Below are 6,969 nucleotides of genomic sequence, written 5' to 3'. Positions count from 1 at the left end.
GCATTGTGTCTTTTTTATCTACATTGTGTCTTTTCGTCGTCGTTTTTTTTTTTTTGGTTTTTTAATTTTTTCGTTTTTGATTTATATTTTGAGTTATGTTTTTTTAATTATTTTTTGAATTTTTTATTGAAAGTTTTTTATGTGACTACAAATACTTTTAACACTTCTTATTTTTGTCTCCTTTTGTATTTTAACTTTACCCTTAAAATATGTTCAAAATATATATCAAATATGAACTTATATTCAAACAAAAATATATTTTAGACCTACAACATTAATTAGTTGTCAAACTTACATATGATTTTTTTTTCTTAAAATTCATTTCTACTAGTATATAAAGATCACCTGACACAGATTTATGTACCTCTTAATTGTAACAAAACATTATGGGTTTGTCACGTGAGAGGATACAAATTCCTTTAGTCCTAATTGTTGGGTTGTTTGTATGTCAAATAACATCAAAAACTATGAGTGATGCATACAATATATCACTAAGGCATGATCTTTGGATGGCTGAATATGGTCGCGTATACAAAACTAAAGCGGAAAAGGACACGCGCCTCGCCATATTCAAGAATAATGTCGAATTCATTGAAGCATTCAACTCGCTTGGAAATCGTTCTTACACGTTGGCTATCAACCAATTTTCGGACCAAACAAAAGACGAATTCAAGGCCAATTTTTATGGGCTTAAGGTGCCATCTGATTTGAAGTCCCCTCTATCAACATCTTTTAAATATGGAAGTTTGAGTGAAGTGCCACTTAGCATAGATTGGAGGAGGGAAGGAGCTGTTACTGAAGTCAAAAACCAATTTACATGTGGTAAGAGAACTACATAGTATAGTTTTATTTTTATTTTTTTATTATTTTTTTTAATTAATCTCTATTTTTATTTCATCGTATCCTTTATTGGTAAATAAAGTATACCCCGAAAATGTTTTATTAAATGCCAGGTTAAACATACCATCGCTCTTACGTACTTATCATACCAACCTCTACAAAAATCAAATAAAAACGGTCATGTTACTCTCTTGAAATAAAATCATTACTTTATAATAGGGCTTTTTTAAAATAGAAAAGGCTCAAAGACCTATATTTTGTGAAAAACAAAAATTCAATGTATTTAAAAGAAATTAAAAAAAAAACATTTTTTATAAGAAAATAAATTTTAGGGAAAATATCACTTTCTTTACATCATTAAAAAGCATTTTCAAAAAGTAAACTTCAATCTAAAATATTTCAAACTTTCTACCCCGTTTGACTTTTAAGTTAGTGTTGACTTTTTGACTATTGACTTTTTATTATACCAACAAAACAACAATCGTACCTTGACATAGCAAAAGAAAAAGTTAGTGGTAGTGTATTGAGAGGGTGTGAGATAGAGAGGCTATTTCTGATTTCACCATTTTAATTTTAACAGGATGTTGTTGGGCATTTTCTGCGATCGCTGCGGTGGAAGGAATTAAAAAAATTAAGACAGGCAAACTGGTGTCACTCTCTGAGCAACAGCTTGTGGATTGTGACCAACCGGGAAGCGGAGGGTGTCTTGGAGGATATATGGAATCCGCCTTTGATTATATCGCAAAATGTGGGATAAATACCGGAAACTATTACCCTTACCATGCATCAGATAAAACAACATGCAACAAGGCTAAGGAGCGGGTTCGGGCAGCCAGTGATAGTGGTTTTGAAAGGGTACCACCCAACAATGAAACAGCACTGATGATGGCTGTGTCCAAACAACCGGTATCAGTTTGCATAGATGCAAGTTGTTTTCACTTCGGGTCCTACTCAAATGGTGTTTTTACACAGCATTGTGGTACAAATTTAACCCATGGTGTCACAGTGATCGGGTATGGAATACACGATGGCTTAAAGTACTGGTTAGTGAAGAACTCGTGGGGTCCTAGTTGGGGTCATAATGGATTTATAAAACTGCTGCGGGATGTTAATATCCCAGAAGGACTTTGTGGAATTACCTTGCGAGCCTCTTACCCGACAGCTTAATAGCTTGTCAATTATGTTCAAAATTTCACCAACGACCAATACATGCAATGATTTGCTAATATGATCAAATTGGCTGTGTAGTTTTAGAACAGATTGTTGCATTCTTGAATAAAGTTGCTACTGCCTTTGTTTTACTTTTGATTGTGTAATGAAAGCAAACGTACTTGAAATAAGATCATAGTTATGTGAAACTTTAATATATCAATCCTTGTTCCTGTTTTATCTTATATTAAATTAAAAGACAGACTTAAATGCTTAATTTATGATTAAAATAACCTAATTTATTTATTATACTAATCCTGTGATGGTAAAGAAAAGCAACGGGTCATGGAGAATGTGTATTGACTTCAAGGACCAAAACAAAGCATGTCCGAAAGACTGTTACCCCCCTCCCAAACATCGACGCAAAGGTGGACTCCGTTGCGCCATTCAAGCTCAAATGTTTCCTGGATGCCTACAAAGGCTATCACCAGATTCAAATGGCACCACAGGATGAAGACAAGACTGCCTTCAGAACCGACAAGGGTGTTTTTTGTTACACAAAAATGCCCTTTGGTTTAAAGAATGCGGGCGCAACCTATCAGAGACTTATGGATTCGGTTTTCAGTGAACAAATCGGAAGAAATCTAGAAGTCTACGTTGATGATTTGGTGATCAAGAGTAGGGAGGAGAGACAAATGCTCAAAGACATCGAGGAAACTCTTCAGCGCCTAACGGAGGTTAACATCAAGCTCAACCCGAGCAAATGTACTTTCGGCGCAGAAGAGGGGAAATTTCTTTGTGTAATGGTCACTAAGGATGGTTTCAAGGTGAACCCTGAAAAGGTGGAAGCCATCCTTGACATGCCTTCACCATCCACCATGAAAGAGGTTCAGAAGCTGAATGGTAGATTGGTGTCAATCAACAGGTTCCTAGCGAACCACGCCAGCAAATCTACTCCATTTGTTAACACCTTGAGGAACTGTTTGAAGAAGAGCCAATTCAAGTGGACGCCTGAGGCTGAGCAAGCTTTCACTGAGATAAAAGAATGTCTCATAAAGTTGCCAGCGCTCACAGCTCCACTTCCTGGCGAAACCCTTACATTGTACCTGTCAGCTGGAGACCGCGCGATCGGCGCAGTATTATTAGTGGATCGCAAGGGGATCCAAACGCCAATATACTATGTGAGTCGGGTGCTCACAGACCCTGAGACGCGCTATTCCATCATGGAAAAGTTAGTTTTGTCACTAACACACGCGTCGCGCAAGCTCCATAGATACTTCAATGGTCATCCTATTGAAGTTCTGACTGGTTACAACATTCAGCAAGTCTTGCGACGCCCCGCGCTCTCCGGAAGGCTGAAAAAGTGGGCGCTGGAATTAGGTGAACACACGATCACTTATAAGCCCCGTCCAGCGATAAAGGGTCAAGTTTTGGCGGATTTCATCACGGAAATCCCAGAGGGAAAGATTGAAGAAGCTCAGCGCGAGGTAGACCCTCCGCGAGCAAATGATGAAGAAGATGTTTGGAGGCTATTCACTGATGGAGCCTCCAACAGCGAAGGGTCCGGCGCAGGCCTCAAACTGGTGGACCCTGATAATCATGAATATACTTATGCTATTAGGTTGGACTTCAAGAGTACCAACAATGAGGCTGAGTATGAAGCCCTGCTGGCTGGTCTGCGCATTGCGCGCAAGTTTGGAGTTAAAAGGCTAGAGGCCCATGTTGATTCTTACTTGGTAGCTGCTCAGGTCAACGGCCTATATGACGCCAAGGAGAACACAATGCCTCTATATCTAGAGCAGGCAAAAAAGTTCGTTGAGCAGTTTGACTTCTTCAGAATCATACACATCTCGCGCAGCGAAAACAAGTCCGCTGACGCGTTGAGTAAGATGGCATCAACTAATTTTGATCACTTTGGCAAAGATGTCAGGGTGGAAGTGATGAGCAACCCGTCAGTACAAACGCAATCGGTCCTTGTAATTCATACAACCCCTTCATCCTGGATAACTCCAATAATGGAATTCCTGAAGGAGGGGACGTTACCGGATGATCGCGCACAGGCGAGAAAGATAAGACACAAGGCGCAGAACTATGAACTACTTGATGGTACATTATATCGGCGCTCTTATCTTGGACCGCTCATGAAATGCCTGGATGCTGAAGAAGCAAGCTATGTGATTAGGGAGATTCATGAAGGAATCTGTGGAATACACGCTGGTCCCGCGCATGGTGGTTGCCAAGGCAATGAGTTCAGGCTACTATTGGCCAGGCATGTACTTGGATGCGCTAAAAGAAATCCAAAAATGCAAGGCATGTCAGAGCTACGCGCCAAACACCATGCGTCCAAAGAACAACTTGATTCCAGTGACCTCCGCATGGCCTTTCCACAAATGGGCCATTGATATTGTGGGGCCCCTGCCGCAAGCGCAAGGGCGGGTGAAATTTTTGGTAGTGGCGATAGACTATTTCACAAAATGGGTTGAGGCCAAGCCACTAGCAAAAATCACAGCTGAGGCGATGAAGCAATTTATCTGGAGCCACATCATTTGCCGTTTTGGCCTTCCTATGGAAATTGTGAGCGACAATGGCAAACAATTCACTGACAGGAAGATATCAAGCTGGCTCAAAGAATTGCACATCAACCAAATCTTCACGTCCGTCTACCACCCTCAGGGGAATGGCCAAGTGGAGCGCGCGAATCAAAGTTTGCTAAATGGGCTGAAGAAAAGGTTGGAGGGGGAATCCCATTCTTGGGTCGAAGAGTTACCTAATGTCCTGTGGGCGCACAGGACATTAAGCAAAACTAGCAATGGCGAATCCCCGTTCAGCCTAACCTATGGGACAGAGGCTATGATCCCAGCAGAAATTGGATGCCCATCCCATAGGGTACTCATGATGAGCAAAACTGATAACGAGCGCGAAAGAAGATTGGACCTTAACTTGCTTGAAGGGCGCAGAGAAGCGGCTATCATTAATGAAGCCAGATACAAGAAAAAGCTGGAAAAATATTATAATCAGCGCGTTAAAGAGTGCCACTTCAAGAAAAATGATTTTGTCCTTCGAAACAATGAAGCTAGTCGCGCAATACCCCCAGGAAAAATGTCCCCCAATTGGGAGGGACCTTATCAAATTTCAGAAGATTTGGGGAAAGGCGCGTACACTTTAAAAGATTTGAATGGAAAAAAGATACCGCGCGCGTGGAACGCGGCACAACTTAGAAAATGCTTCATGTAAAAAGTTCAAATATGTAATCAAGGCTTTTAAGCCATCATGAATGATGATTCGCGCTATCTTTCAATATTTGTCGCGCTATCTTTCAATATTTGTTCTATTACCTTTGCATACATGTTTCACACTTCCTTTATTAATTTGGAACAATATGACAACACTATATTGACTTCAAAGCAAAATAAAGCGAAGTAAAACATACATGCGCGAGCCTTAGCTCAAACGCGTTAACGAGTCTTAACTCCAAAATGCCAGGGCCTTAGCCCAAACTTACGAGCCTTAGCTCAAACACGTTAATGAGTCTTAACTCTAAAAACGTCAGGGCCTTAGCCCAAAACAAAGAGCCTTAGCTCAAAACACTCACAAACATCCATCTTACATCCCGCGCAGCCTGATCATAAAAATCCTTTAACACAACTAAGGCAAAGTACATGCCATATCATGTTAAGGTCTCAGGTCGAGGTCGCGCGGGGAATCATAGTGGATATCTGAGTAACACACGCTGACATGTAATGGCTAAACTCATACTTCCATATAAATACCGCGCGACAACGACGCGCAAAAAAGAAATAATGAAAAGTTAGCGCGCATGTCAGCATGAGCAAGATACTGCGAAACCACAAACAAAATAGAACAGAGGTTAAGTGAATAATTTCCTTACAACCTTGTTCTTATTTTAACGTGCAAGCATATCTCATATCTACAAGCAAACATGAAGAGATGAATGGAAATGCGCAAGATGTGAAAAAGAGAAAACAAGTTTCATTCCATTGGATTGAAATTTACAAGTATGATGAGTTACAAATTACAAGTATAAAAAATTAAATATGTAAAATTTGATGAAGGGCTTCTCAAGTCTCCACGTCGACGTCAGCCACTTCATCACCTTCATCATCCCCCGCAGCATCTGACGCGGCTTGCTCTTCATCTCCGAACTGACCGTAGTCAAGTTTTTCCTCCTCATTGGAGTCTTCTATCACGACGGTGGCAGGAGCAGATTTATTCGCAGCGCCAGAGCCGCTGGCAGGGGCAACATCCCCCGCGCCACCATCATCGCCACCAGCCCTCTCGCATTCATCGAGCAACTTCTTTAGCGCGCCGAGGTCGGGCTGGTCAGCAAGCGCAGCTATCTGCAAAATCATTAGAAAAATATTGAGTACAAAACACTTGGAAAAATTAGTCAAGTAAAACTCATTAAGGTCAAGGTACCTGCATAAGGATGGGGATGGGAGTATTCATATACTTTTCCCCCACCGCGGCCATGTCCGCGCAGGCCGCGTCGCTCTTGTAAGGGTACTCGGATGGGTTCTTCTTCAACATGCCATAGTCATACCCATCCGTAAACCCTTCAGCTCGGCCCACCAAGCGCGCGGCGGCATTGCAGTCCATCACAAGGGCCTGAAACTCGGCGGAATATTTCATCGCCAAAGCGCAGCGAGTTATGCCCTGTGACACCAGCCATTGGCGATCCTGCGCTAGGCCAGCAACAGACGTCTCAAGGACAGGAACCTGGGAGTTTAATAGCTCAACAGTTTCCTTAGTCTTTTGTAGCTCCTCCTTATCAGACGCTGCTGCCGCCAAGATTTTTTCTTTCTCCGCCTGCGCAGCACCAAGTGCTTCCTGGCTGGACGCCGCCGTCGCCAAGGCCTCATCTCTATCGGCCTGCGCAGCCGCCAACTCCCTCTTCAGGCGCGCAACCTCGCTCTCCAGTGATGATTTTTCAGTGATACTCTGGACGATAGCTTGGTCACG

At 42.0% G+C, this 6,969-nt stretch overlaps 1 pseudogene; it reads left to right on the top strand.

Annotated features, from left to right (window-relative positions):
• Nucleotides 1–467: 467 nt before the first annotated feature.
• On the top strand, nt 468–2,007 carry LOC143586621 (senescence-specific cysteine protease SAG12 pseudogene; annotated as a pseudogene).
• The last annotated feature ends 4,962 nt before the right edge of the window (nt 2,008–6,969 follow it).

This window comes from Bidens hawaiensis, unplaced genomic scaffold (assembly GCF_021521415.1).
Source record: "Bidens hawaiensis isolate Kalapana, Puna unplaced genomic scaffold, B.hawaiensis_p1.1 tig00034722_1, whole genome shotgun sequence".
NCBI lineage: Eukaryota > Viridiplantae > Streptophyta > Magnoliopsida > Asterales > Asteraceae > Bidens > Bidens hawaiensis.
This window is presented reverse-complemented; position numbering and strand designations above follow the sequence as displayed.